Source organism: Mixophyes fleayi, chromosome 6 (assembly GCF_038048845.1).
Source record: "Mixophyes fleayi isolate aMixFle1 chromosome 6, aMixFle1.hap1, whole genome shotgun sequence".
NCBI classification, from domain to species: domain Eukaryota; kingdom Metazoa; phylum Chordata; class Amphibia; order Anura; family Limnodynastidae; genus Mixophyes; species Mixophyes fleayi.
The window spans coordinates 58,876,575-58,891,079 of NC_134407.1; the positions used below are offsets into that span (position 1 = coordinate 58,876,575).

The 14,505-nt window shown below is 40.8% G+C and overlaps 1 long non-coding RNA gene across 1 annotated transcript; it reads right to left on the reverse strand.

Annotated features, from left to right (window-relative positions):
- Positions 1-1,240: 1,240 nt before the first annotated feature.
- LOC142160273 (uncharacterized) lies at positions 1,241-8,091 on the reverse strand. The gene is made up of 3 exons (XR_012693128.1): positions 8,046-8,091; positions 6,769-6,953; positions 1,241-2,405 (listed from the first exon to the last, which is right to left on the reverse strand). It is a non-coding gene; the product is annotated as an uncharacterized LOC142160273 (long non-coding RNA).
- Between the last annotated feature and the right edge of the window lie 6,414 nt (positions 8,092-14,505).

Here is a 14,505-nt window from a genome sequence, read left to right on the forward strand (position 1 = left end):
CCTGTAATGCAACATGGTTTTGCCAATGTGCAAATTAGCTCCTTTTTCTTGCTTTGCTCCTAACGGTGCATCAGGCCCTCAATAGGCAGTTTAAAATATAGTTGGATTTTTCTTTCCTAAATACAATATATAATGTTAATACATGACATTGTGCTGGAACATTGATATATGCTGAAATCAGGTAGTTGTTTTGGAGTTATTTAGAGTAATACGTTGGAGTTGCACCTTATCAGTATTAGATAGTTCTCTTTCTGGTTTCTATGCACCAGAGAGGTAAGGAGATTTATCCACAGAGAATTAGAATGACACAAGTGTATTCTGAACTAATTTCGTTTTATTAATAAGAATTACTCCGATATTTACTTTAGAAGTGCACAGTTATTTTTAAACAATATCTTATCACTTTGAAACTATTTACAATTCACAAACCTTTAAATTCGCCATACTAATAACACTGATATCTATTGGAATTCTATGTCTATGGATGTTTCTGCCAGAATAAATTAGTAATCTTCATATATATATATATATATATATATATATATATATATATATATATGTTTATATTTATATATTTACCTAACATTAATACATAACTTAACACGATAAAGAGATGAATTTCACAATACAACTTTAAGACTTACAACAAATCTTTCAATAACTATTTGTAGAAGTGGTGCACGTGGTTGGGGCCCATAAATTTCTTTTTTTTATCCTGTTGGACTTTATAAATAGTCACTTTATTAAGTGGTTGCAGACCTTCACAAGAAGATTTTGGTAAAACGCTATTTCTGTATTTTTCCTGAAAAACAGTTCAGGTATATAGGGATCAGTAACATATATCTAAGTAACTGCTGATGTTTCCAGTTGCAGTGATGTAATGGTGGGAGTTATACTGATCTGTGTCTGCTTAACTGTTATTATACAACTCCAACTCGTCTCTCTCCCATACTTGCCAACTCTCCCGGAATGTCCGGGAGACTCCCGCATTTTGCGAGAGTCTCCCGGACTCCCGGGCAAATGTGGCAATCTCCCGAATTCTGCCCACTTCACTAGGATGTGCCCCACTTCCTAGTGAAGTGGGTAGAATTAGATCCCAAACGCCGCGATTCCAGGTGAATCGCAGCATTTGGCCCTGCCCCCGCTGTCAAATGACAAATGTTTGCGTCATGCCGTCACAGGGGGCGTGACCAAAATGACGCGATTTTGGATGCCCCGCCCCCTCACGCCCACCTCCACTGGCTGGCTCCCGGAAGAGAGCTGAAGAAAGTCGGTAAGTATGCTCTCTCCTCTCACACTGTCCTCAGTACATAGCTCAGTCTCTGCTGTGTGTGTGCTCACAGATCTCTCTATTCTCTCTCCTCTCACACTGTCCTCAGTACATAGCTCAGTCTCTGCTGTGTGTGTGCTCACAGATCTCTCTACTTCTTAGTAATTTCCAGCACTTTCCTTTCTATTCACACCTCTCTTTTGATCACTTCTTCCCTTTCTACACTTTCTTCACTTTTAATCTGCTTATATATCACTTAATCGGATTTCCATTCTGTTCCTATCTTTTCTCTCTCAGTCTATCCAGACACAGGAATCTCTCTCACTGGTCCTGTGTATCGCACTCCTCTCTCCCTGTCACCCCCGGCAACCACCAACCACTCCCAACTGTCACCCCCGGCAACCACCAACCACTCCCAACTGTCACTTCTCCCTCAAGAAATCTTTTTTTTTTTTTTTTTAAATCTTTATAAACACTTATAACAAGTAACACATGTAACCACATCTAAACAGGCAGGTACATGAACATAGCCATGAGTACACACATATTTACATATAGATACACCTCAGGGTACTCAGGTTTTGGGGTATCACAGAAAGTATTTTTTCCTCATTTGTAAAAATTGGCTTTAAAATATATTAGGGGTCATTTACAAAACTGGGGCCCCAGAGTGCTGTTACACACTGACTAGCACTTTAGCACAAAGCACCTCTCATTTGTATCTTAAGAAAATCATGAGCTACTCCAATCAGAAGGAGCTAAACTTTGTACCTTTACAGTTACTGCTCACTTCACCCACATAGCCATAAACTAGTATAAATGGGACCATGCATTATTATAGCTTCATAAATGACCCTTACTGTGTTTCTACAAGAGATGTACACAGCAGTTAAGTCTCACCTGGTGATATCTCTCCATTTGCTCAATTGGCTATTTACAACATTATCATCTAATGTTAACAACACAACCAGACATATCTATATATCCTGATGTGCGTAGAAGTAGCCCAGCGCGACATTTTGTGGGCAGCAGTTAAACAGACAGGCACATATTTTATATCTTTGCCCCCTTTTGTTGCCATAGCGACCCACTTTCTGTGCAGTGGTCCATGTTCCCAACTTCCACTTTGTTCCATCTGTGTGCAAATTAAAATAGATTATATAAGTAATGATAAATGACCATGGTTTATACTAGGTAACTCCCAAAACTCCCACTATATGGCAAGACTTATGCCCCTGCAATTCTGCCACTCTAGGACTGATGGCACAAATTGTGCCCTTTCCATAAATCCTGTCCTGTAAATAGAATAGTATCATAATAAAATGAAACAATAATATAAATTACACACAGTTGTTAATAATAGTAATAGCTTGCCTTGTATTTTTTCTTCAGTTCCTAAAAAGTTTTTGGACAATAACAAGTGTGGTCTGTTATCGCCACCTTGTGGTCCATTAAAAATACGATAATATTTCAATTTTGAACTTGCAAAAGTAACATTGGCATATATTCAATATATTGACACAGATTAATTGACTGATTTAATTGTTATATTTTTGGGAGATGCCAGTCTCATATATATATATATATATATATATATATATATATATATATATATATATATATATATATTTCAAGATTTGCTCAATGTAAATGCAGTATATATCTGGCTGGCCACAGATAGAAATTAACAGCACCCATTGGGGGGGTTGGAATATACCAACATGTCCAATATCAGTGATGGTGCTGGGTGCAGTTATTTTGATGATAATGTATGTACACTCCAATCAGCTAGTGTAATACACACAGCAAATCTACATATGTTCTTACATAAGGAAACACGGCCAATATACTAAAAGAGTTCTCAGGGAACTCTGTGGGGTAATATGCGGGGTTGGTGCATCAAAGCACATCACATGTAATACTGATTTCTGATACTGACCACCCCATAGAGCGAATAGAAGCCTCCCCATTACCTGAACCTGTATGCCAGGTTGTGCTTATTTTAGTGTCATCCAGCCCAGTGAGTCACAGTAAACAGGGACCCTCTCCCACCATGAGGGTGTAGCTGTCATTGTAACGTCAATATTAGGGAGAAAAGAGAGTTCCAACCATATGACCAGCAGCCAGGATGTCCAGGCCTAGGTAACAGCACTAGATCAGACTTTGCCGAACTTCTACGCGGGTATGTTCTCCTCTTAGTTGACCATGTTAGCTGTGTTGTCAGACCTTACATAGGACAGGAGTTATATGAGGAAGAGGTGGAGCTAACAGATTCATGAGGACTTAACTCCTTACACACATGTAGCAAAGCTCCACCTTGCCACAGAGGACATGTCTTATTTAGCAAGAGTTGTCCTAAAGTCTACAATCCCTTTAGATATATTTTGTGCAATTTTCATCCCAATTCAAGCCAAAATCTGTGTGGGAGAGTATTTTCAAGGACTAATTAGACCAATTTATAGTTAGACAGTGTCAGGAACACAAATAGGATGGAGCCAAAAACTGGTATTGATGCTACTGAACAAGGAGGCATGGAGTCTAATGCACCCCTAATTTTCACCACAGAACCCCGAAAGGAGGTTTGGGCTTGGCTGCAAGAGGTGCACAGGTCATGGTTTTCTAGGACAGTTACCAGTGTAGTGGAGGTGAGAATAATCAAATAATCCGGGTCAGGCCAAACTGGAGGTGTGGTACCGAGTGAGATCCAGCTCATAGCGGTGGCCTCACAGGGGAATAGAGGCCCCATTAGCCCAGGGTCCTCCATTCCCTTAATCCGGCCCTGGGTGTCCAGGTGATATTAGGTTCTCTCCCTACATTAAGTCATCACCTGGCTTCTTATGGGTATAAAATATAGTAAATCCTGTTTTCAGATCTTATTCCTACAATTTATTTGAATCTCAGTTAACCAGTAACCTATGAAAATGTTGGTACTTGTTAATTATATGGGTGCCAATTAAAACACTGCCCACTCCTCATTCCAGTATGGATTCGACTATCTTAAGCGAGTTGGGAGCTGACTAAATACCCCCGTCAAATAACAGGCGGGTCCACATTTCAAGCGGTGCCCAAGTCTCCCGTCCCCGCACACATCTATTTATATTTTACTTGCAGGCCACAAGTGTTTGACACAGATCTTCCTGGCCATTGCTCCATCTTGATCCCATGGATGTGCCTCTTTTGGCCTGTTAACAAGAAGCAGTGCTGATAGAACATAGTGAGAAAGGATAACATAGGTATTTTGAGATGCTGAGGGAGCAACAATACAGTAGCTGCTGTACAATCCGAGGGTCCGCGGAGGTCCTGGAAGAGACAAGTCTATTGCTGGGAAGTGCAGAGGTTGGAGAGGGGGGGGGGGGGAGATAAGGGTTGAATCATCAATAAGCAAAAAAAGTTTTTTTGGTACTTGCTAATTGCAATCCGTGTCTGAAAACCTAAATGGCACATAGGCAGTGACAACATTTTTCATATTTAATCTAAATTCAGCACAGAATTATTATATTTGATGTTATGCAAGAATGCCTAATTCTTTACATTTTTGTCAATGTGGTTTTGAGCCTGTTTCTTTACTTCCCATACTTTCTCATTATTTTCTCTCATTTCTCTCCTTTTAATATTTTCCCCTTGCCTCCGTCCCCCCGCCCCCCCCGTTTCTTTCTTCTTCTAACCTGTCAAGTATGCCCCATCTCCGTCGTCTGACCCAGCCACCAGCCCACCTTCGGGACAGAAGTCCAACTCCCATTCCTCCACTGTTGCCGTGCCCCTTATTAGATATCATTAGGTAGCACTGACGCACTGTTAACAGACGGAGTCAAATGACAGTGGGATCCAGGATCCCTCACACTGATCGGAGAACAGCGGAAAGTACTGGGCATAGTAGAGAGAGCCAAGCCGGCTCTCTCCACTATGTCCAGTACTTTAAGCCAATCATTTTATCCTTGGTAAGGGTAAAACAATTGACCTTATATTGCGCATTATTGACTTCAGACACTAAGCCTGTGAGACCATTCCCGATCTGTTTCTACCCCTCTGGAGTGCAGTTAAGTGGCCATTTATGTGGTCATCACTTGCAGGATCTGCACTGTATTTTATGGTATTGCATAGTACTGTTGTGTGTGTGTCTATTTATTTAAGTAATCCTCTCTTTTGGGATCCAGAAGTCAGACCACCATTGAGGTAGAATTTTGATATCCATTAACGTCTGCCTAATGTGGTTTGTATCTTTGAACTGTGGGGTGAGAGTTAGGGTAGTGCACCACACCTAGTAGTAGTAGCATTAAAGATAACAGTGTGGGAGACACATTTGAGTGGGTAGATAGCTCTGTGGGGTGGCAGCCATTTTCTGGTGAGTCTCTCTCTTGGTATTATTATTATCATCCTTTATTTGTTAGGTTCCACAAGAGTTCCGCAGGGCCGTACAGAGCACAAACAGTGGACTATACAGCAGGGGCAGATTGGGAACTTAAAGTGGCCCTGGAAAAAATTATTGAAGTGGCCTCATGTGGGCGGGTCCAAATCAACTGTGGGTGGGACCAACACAAAAGCAGGCGGGATTTAGAACTACTGGAATTCGGTTGTAGTAACATTTAGGAAGACCTAGATGTGATGACTTAAGGCACAGTGGGTCATTTCTAAAGCAAAGCAGAGAAAAAGCTGCCAGTCCTGTGCTATAAAAATACATGAATCCTTTTACATTAATTGCGACTGGTTTATGCCTCTGTGCTCAAACTTCTTTAGTTGCCTACAAACACATCCTTACAAAATTCCCTTCATAGAAACATATCGGACTTTGTTTAATAAGTTTAACTATTACGAAACATGTTGGCAGAATCCTATCTGATCAGTCTACCAGAGTACCATATGAGCACCGCACTGCACTGTTGCATCTTTCCATGACATCATGTGCTGTAAACTACCAGTCAAATCTTTCTCTTTAATATTTAAAAATGTGTACTGTGTGTTTCAAAAAAATGCATTAAAAATAACCCTTATAATAAATGGCTATCAAGTGCGATCAGCGGAAAGGTGAAATGTTTCAAGCATCTGCAAGAAAACACTTCTTTGGTAACAATTGTGTATGAGCCCTAAATGTGCCCAGTGATTGGTGGTGGTTTGAGGTTTGATTTAATAACAGTGCAGGGAGTGTTGGCAGACAATGGCATATGTGAAGGGGAGAGCTATTCCAAGGGTTTGCTGGTGATATACTAAGTGCAAAGGGGAGGCAGGATTAATGATATTGTCAGTACAATGGGGGCTGGCCATATGTTCAGCAAAGTGATCTGAGAATGGGACCAATGCAAGGTAGAAGGCAGGCAATGGAATAAGGCGAGAACCACTAAAGTATCGCTAGAGCTGGAATAAGACTCCGGGGGGCCCGGGGCAGTTAAGACAGGGGGGGGGGGTTATCATATATGAAAAATAAACAGGCAAAACTATGTGCACTACTGTTAGGTACACGCAGCTTTGCCTTCACAAGTAGTACAGTGTGACGTGGGACATACCTCCCAACTGTCTTTTCAGTAGGACCAAATCCTAAGCGAGACAGTCACAGAAATTCTGGACTGTCCCACCAGATTCAGGACAGTTGGCAGACTGTCCTCCTTTCTCCTACGTGTTCTTGTCACTGTCACCACCTGTGGCTGTTGGATCAGTTGCTGCTTGTCTGGATCCTAGAATGTTGGAGGCCCTATATGGAAAAAAAAATGGGTACATGAAATTTAGAAAACTATAACCATTCCTGGCATTTAATCAATAGCACCCACAAATAATAATTAGGCATATTTCCCTCCTTCCAAACAGTCCCAGCAGTAAATTAATAGCATTTACATTTAATATAATTATTTTCCAAAAACATCACGGCATTAAATGATTAATATTCACATTTAATAAATAGCTCTCCTTCCCAAACTCAGACCCACATTCAATTAATAGCCCCAAACCATCCCAGCATTAAATTAAAGGTCCCTTCACTCCATATTAATTTAATAGGCCCCAGTATTAAATTAAATTGTTCCACCAATAAATTAAATTGCCCCACCATGACCCCACAAATATTAGCAACCATTAAATAATTAGCCCCATCATCAACTCCATTAAATTAATACCCTACCTCCCACCCATGAACTATTAAGACAACCTACCTCCCTTCCCTCATACCACACAATATATTAAGAGCCTCCCATTCCACTCTTTAGCAGCCCCCACTCCTATCTACATACCCTTTATCAGTCCCCTCCTATCCTACATACTCATTATCAGCCCCCTCCTATACTACATACCCTTTAGCAGCCCCCCTCCTATCCTACATACCTTTTAGCAGCCCCCACTCCTATCCTACACACCCTTTAGTAGCCCCTCTCCTATCCTACACACCCTTTAGCAGCCCCCCCTCCTATCCTACACACCCTTTAGTAGCCCCCCTCACACACACACACACTTTAGCAGAGTGACACACACACACACACACACACACACACACACACACACACTTTATAGCAGAGTGACACACACACATACACATTTTAGCAGAGTGACACACACACTGTAGCAGAGTGACACACACACTGTAGCAGAGTGACACACACACACACACACACTTTAGTAGAGTGACACACACACACATTTTAGCAGAGTGACACACACACACACACACTTTAGTAGAGTGACACACACACACACACACACACACACACTTTAGCAGAGTGACACACAAACTTTAGCAGTGACACACACACTTTAGCAGTGACACACACATACACCTTAGCAGACATACACTTACCTTGTTTCTTCTGCAGACTCCCCTCACTGCCTCACATGGGACGGCAGCTGTCATGTGACACGTCCCATGTGACTTGTGTAGGAGACTGCAGCCACAGAGGGGGGAGGGGGGAGAGGGGAGAGACGATTATCCGCGGCCACATTAAAGTAGGTGGCTGGTCCTGGAGGAGGGGCCAGCCACCTAAAAAGACACTAGTCGGCCTCCTGAGGCCGTCGGCCTACCGGGACTTTTCCCGGTAGGTTACATTGCCAATCCTCCCCTGCTATACAGAGTGAAACATTACGAACAGTTGATCAAGAAATAACAAACTTTTAAATAGACTGCCCGTAATAGTTACCAACTTACCTTTCATTATTGCAGACTTGGACATTGACAACTCTAATATCCTGAGGCACCGCCAGCCTTGAACAGTCACTACGCGGCTGCGTGATGTGACGTCATCACATTGTCGTGCGTTACAGAATCTCCAACCGCCGTGCAGTGCACAAGGAGGTGCTGCTGCTCGGACGGCTGGATCGGCCCATCTAGCCATCGGCCCTTCTGGCATTTACCAGAAGTTCCAGATGGCCAGTCCAGCCCTGGGTCTATTTTTGAAGCAGTGAAGAGCCTAAAATCCGGCAAAAGAGCATGTAAGGCTCTTTCACTGCTTTGTACCATTTAACAATGGTTTAACATCTGGCTAAATCCAATACTAACATTCCAACAGAATAATAATCTAGAACCTTTTTGTGATACCTATTGCGTTCTTGCACTTTATTCTATGAAGGTGTGTTCTAAAGCTTTAGTTTTACTGCTAAGAATATTTTCTGTATCTTTAAGATTAAAGCTCCTTTATTCTAATTTTAATGTCTGCTATTCTTAGAAAAAAACAATAATGTCAGCATTACAATCAGATCTTTACATTAATGATGTACTGCCATTGTCTACCAGAATGTTGCATATGGCCACATGTGATCACCAAACATTGATTTCTGCTATATAGGATTTGCCATGTCATTCTATTGGTATTACTCATTAATATTTCCTATTATGATATAAAGGTATGAATGACTTGTAGATTCGCTCCAGGCAATAAGCCAAGGGTGGGACAAACCTACGTGCATACCAGCTTTTCATTGAAAGAATAGCAGAATCAGTTTCTTCCTTTCAACTGACAGCTTCATGCGAGTTGTTAGGGTAATACATGTAATATGAAAGAGTTGCCCAATATTTACTTACGTAATCTTTTGTTCCTGTATAAAGATTAGGTCACTTTCCAGAAATACATACAAATACCATCTACCATTGGATATGTCTTATCTGCATATTGTGTGCCTTTGTTATACAACAGGGCAGTCCAACTGGTAGGTTAAAGGTATTTAAATGCTTCACTGTGGTCTGGTTACCAGCTTTCCTGAAGCTTTCCACAATCTCTATTCTTTTGTTAAGAGATTGCCCATGAACAAGACTTTATAACACCACTGTGGCCCACACAATGAAAAACGTGGACTTTTCTGTATAGAAGAACACGAGAGAAGAGTAGAATAACAGCTAAATTAATTAATTATGTAGCTTGACCATGAATCTTAGTTTTGTATATATATATATATATATATATATATATATATATATATATATATATATATATGGCATTTAAGCATATATGTCAGTATAGGATACGACCTGCTAACAATAGGGTACTTGATCCTGAGCTGCAAGCTTAAATGTTTTGATCAAAATATGAACTAATACCTCAATCTTTTGTTTTGATAGATACATACAGATTGGCAGCTTTAAAGCGCTGACAACAACCGTCTTTTTGTTTTGTATACATATAGGGCATTTATATTGCCAAGGAAGGGAGTACCATGCATTAGCCATAGGAATATTGTATGCATGTATTGTGATCTGCAATTGAACTGATCCTCTATGCAGGCCAATGCCGCAAAATCCAGGGGACTGAAGTCCAAGTAACCATCGCCTGTCCCTATAGCACGCATGTGGTGGTTTTTAATGTATTGGGCCTAAAGGTCACATACTAATAATAGAAAGCTAACCAGCGCTAATACTTATTATGGAGACTTATAAAAAGGTGGCAAAGTAGAATTGATAATGTACAAGTTTTTAAAGTTACTGTTGGTCTGCCATACCTTGGACAATGTTTTAAGGTTTGGCAAATTTACGAAGAACTGTACTAGATAGGCAGAGCAAAATATAATAATGTTTATAAAAAAAAATGCTGATCGTTCTTTGGCTTCAATCACCGATCTTTGATTGAAGATATGGCATTAACCTGCACAGTGATCTCCTCCCAGATCCACATTTTTACTGGGGTGGAGAGCTGTCAATTGCTAGTCTGCAGCCTCTCCAGCTGGTGGGAGAAATCTTGCTGCCTCCACTGTGAGCCCAACGCAGAGGAGCCAAAGTCTTTGGGCCCAGTTGCCATAATTCTAAATTCATTAGTAAAATAGCATTTCATAGCCTATACTCTGACCCACATATGTCTGTGTATTCACCAATAGATTACAATGCGGGGCGCAGACTGAAGCAAATGATTGGGATTGTATCACAAATCACACAAAGAAGAATTTCTATAAATCTAGCACCAGGGCCGCCATCAGAAATCATGGGGCCCAGTACGGGCCCCCCTTCCTGATGAGGAATCATTCTCCTGCGATCATGTGATCTGGCGGTCACAGGCAGATCACATGATCGCAGGGGAATGATTCATCCACCCCTGCGTTCGCAATCTGAGTAGCGGAGACCAGCGGACTGCAAGACAGCGGGTCCCCAGGTAAGTTTATGTTGCACTGTTGTACCGGGCCCCCTGGTGAGCCCGGGCCCGGTACAACAGTACCCCCTGTACCCCCCTGATGGCGGCCCTGTGTAGCACCCCTGATCTCTGCTGAGCTAGACGATCACAGAGTGGCAGGGCTGAATGATTGCCTCTCCAGTTGTTTTATAGGGTATGCAGGTGTGTTCTCCTGCGATTGCCTGTGTGTGACCGGCTAGGCATTGTCAGGCCCTAATTGCCTGGATATGGATGTTTATTTAGATTCATTGACAGATGAAAATCAGCCATTTTAGATGTGGTATAGAAGGGATCCGCGACTGACATGCCAACGCCCTGAGAGCCAATCAGTGAGGAGAATGTTGCAAAGTCTCATTCGCTTGCAACCATGAGAGCAGCAACATTTATTTTGGCCGAGCTGTAGGTACTGACCAGCATAACAAACCATAGCTCGGTATATACCTAATGAAGAGAAACATGTTGCCTATAAAGGATGTGAAGTGCTGTCTGTGTTGACAGATCGGCTGCAGACACAGCATAGTGCAGCTCCAGCAGCGGTGGAGCAATCTGAGGCCACCAGAGCTCTTCTCCGACTTAAATGGGCAAAATTACTATTCGTACATTCACAATCATTAAAGAAAAAAGTTTTTCAAGATAAGATTACCTTTACATCTGGAGCATTACAAAGCAATATTCATTGGATAAAGTACAAGGCCTGCTATGTAATAGTGATGTGTCTGAATCAGTATGTGATTAATATAAACCTCCCAGGTGACGTTCATATGAAAGTGGCGTAGAGTTGTTTTTTTGGGCCAAATATGGTCCATGTGTGGTATTGGATATTTCACATTGTAACATATTATCTGTATGTCTCTATGTTCGTGTGAGACAGAGATGACCTTTATAAATAAACTAATTCCAACAGAATACCTCCACTGCTACCTCTTCAGACTCTGCAACCGCCGTAAGCATGAGGCCCAGGAAGAGTTCCCCAGCCTACAACAAATTCCTTTCCTTATATTATATAATTTATTTTTTTGTAGTTGTTTATTAAAGTTCTTTGAATTTTTAGAGAAACGTAAATCTGCCAGTGAATTAGCTGGAGGGGAAAAGAAAAATGCACTGCTACATGCGCCAGTTTTTACATAATCCAAGTACCATAGTCATTAAGGAACGTATTGCCTATATACGTTTGAATACGTCTTCAACAAAAACCTTTCTTCAGATCCATTCCTTGTTGAATACGGATGTGCGTATACCCGATCTTTACGTTCTTTGATTAATCAGGACTTAAATCTCACAGCATTTTTTACATCCTGGCCTATGTTCTGTATTGTCATATTTCCTATTAACAATATTAAATTGGAGATTGCAGTTTCACTTAAAAATGTTACCAGTACTTGGGTGGTTTGTTTACCTAGCCTCACTTGTTGCTGTTGCTTGCTGTACATGTTAGGAATATTGTATCATATTGCTTAGGAGCGGAACAAAAAAAAAAATGACCATGGTTGATCTCACTAAAGCAGGGGTCAGGGAACTTTTTACCTTTTACCCCCAGATATATTTAGATACAACGACGTTACCCCCTTGATTTGAAAGGAAGGAAATCATTATATTATTAATTATTGGAATCCAAAATTTTATTGGATCTACTCAAAAATTTCTTTGAAAGCTTCAACTTCAAGTTTTGGAGAAATGATGTTGCTTCAATTTTGATATGAGAGCACCAATATTGGGGCATTATGATGTCAGAGCAATTTGGATACAGTCTTCAGCGTTCAATCGATTTCTCTGCTTTGTTTTTATGCTTGTTAGAGTGGAAAATCCTTGTTTGCAAAGGTAGGTTGTTGCAAAAGGCAGCAACTTTTTGACTGCCTCCTCATGTGCAATTTTGAATGCCTTTGCAGCTGTTGACGTCCAAAAATATGACAGATCTGCTTTGTTTTCAAATGCAATACGTGCTTCATTATTGCATTGAAGCTCAAGCAGTGCCTCTGCCAACCCTTGAGGCTCTTCTGGTATAACAGCAATTTCACATTTAAAAGGGTCTACAATCCAACTGACAGCATGTGAATCGGTATCATTACCTCCAGGAATTTCATTTTTGACCCATTTAGGGTGATTTACCCCTGTTCCCGGACCACTGCACTAAAGAGTACTGTATCCTTCCCTTTGTAAGCAAAGCGTTGATTAGCAATGAACAGTATGTTACCAATCACTGGACTGATGATGACCATGAAATGATGCTGAACTGTTTATTTTTGTTTGCTACATTTGCTTTAAGTAGATAGCCCTATTAACCAACTTCACATTGTTGTAAAGGTTCTTTTTAAGTGATGTTTAGCAGTCACGGATTTAGACTTCATGGGGTCTGTGCTAGACCCCATAAGAGACCCCTGTGTAAGATACTGGTTTGAGCCTGCATGACGTGTGTGACAAAAAGGTTAACCAAAAAACAACCACCTTGTCTAAAATGATTAAATCCTTCCCTATCTATGCCACACACTAGCTTTGCCGTACCAGCTATGCCACCCCCAAGGGCTTTTTTTGTATGAGGAGCCGACACTTACTTAGGAAGCCTTTAGTTCTCCCTTAGAATTAATCTACCACAATTTACTTTAATCAGAGTTAACATAAACCACAATGTTCTCCTCTTTTCAATTATGTAGCGTTATGACCAAACAGTCGCGTGAATTCATAAGAACACAGGAGACTTGCACTTACATGTCATTTAATATGGAAACTACATCCACAATGCTTAAGACAAAAGTTAATAAAATGACACACAAATCTAATGCAATTGTTTCTTATAAAATAAAAAAGGATAAAAACACAGAATGAATAACTCACAAAATCAAATTTCTGGTGTTGGGAGAAGCAGGAAAATGGGACACTTCAATATCTGATCGACTCCCAAAAGTGAACAATTTCTTAGAGTCACAGTGCAGTTTTACAACCAAGCTGCAGGGCCCACAGCCCCCCTTCATGTGATGTCAGAATTAAGGTCTGTTTGAATGCAAATTAGAGCTTTATGACTCCTGTGGACGCAGCTCCTAAGTCAGGTTTTAATTACCCTGTCCTGACTTATTACCAGTATGGCGTACAAACATGATTTGACCTCCACACAACAGGTCATAAGTTCCCCCTTCATCTGCATACCACACATGCCCCTGGTAAGTATGATATTGGAGAAAATGATAGGATATTTTCCTGTGACCCTATTCAGCTTGAATTTGTCACTCACACATAACCCTGCCTCTACAGTCGGCATGTCTGAGGCTTCCCAGACATGTGTTAGATTTCACTGTCCTGAAAGATATTTTCAAAGGCTTTCACATTTGTTATCTTCCATAAATGATACAAGGGGCTACAATAGATCTAGGCTCTTATCTACCAGCATCTGGGTAGTGTAACATAAACAAACACATTGATTTAAACAGCTCCTCTGAGCCATGTCACACTATTTCTTGGAGTTAATTCACACACACATATTTGCAGATTTATATGCCTAAAAATTAGCTTGCACATGACATCTATACACAACTTTCAGTTACAGTGTCCCTGTTGAAACAAGAGTACAAATGAATTTTGATGCCAGAGACATTCTAGGTTCAGTACATGTTTATAAACTTATTTACATACACATATCTAGTAGTATCATGAAAAAGGGAACTGGATTACACATTGTAT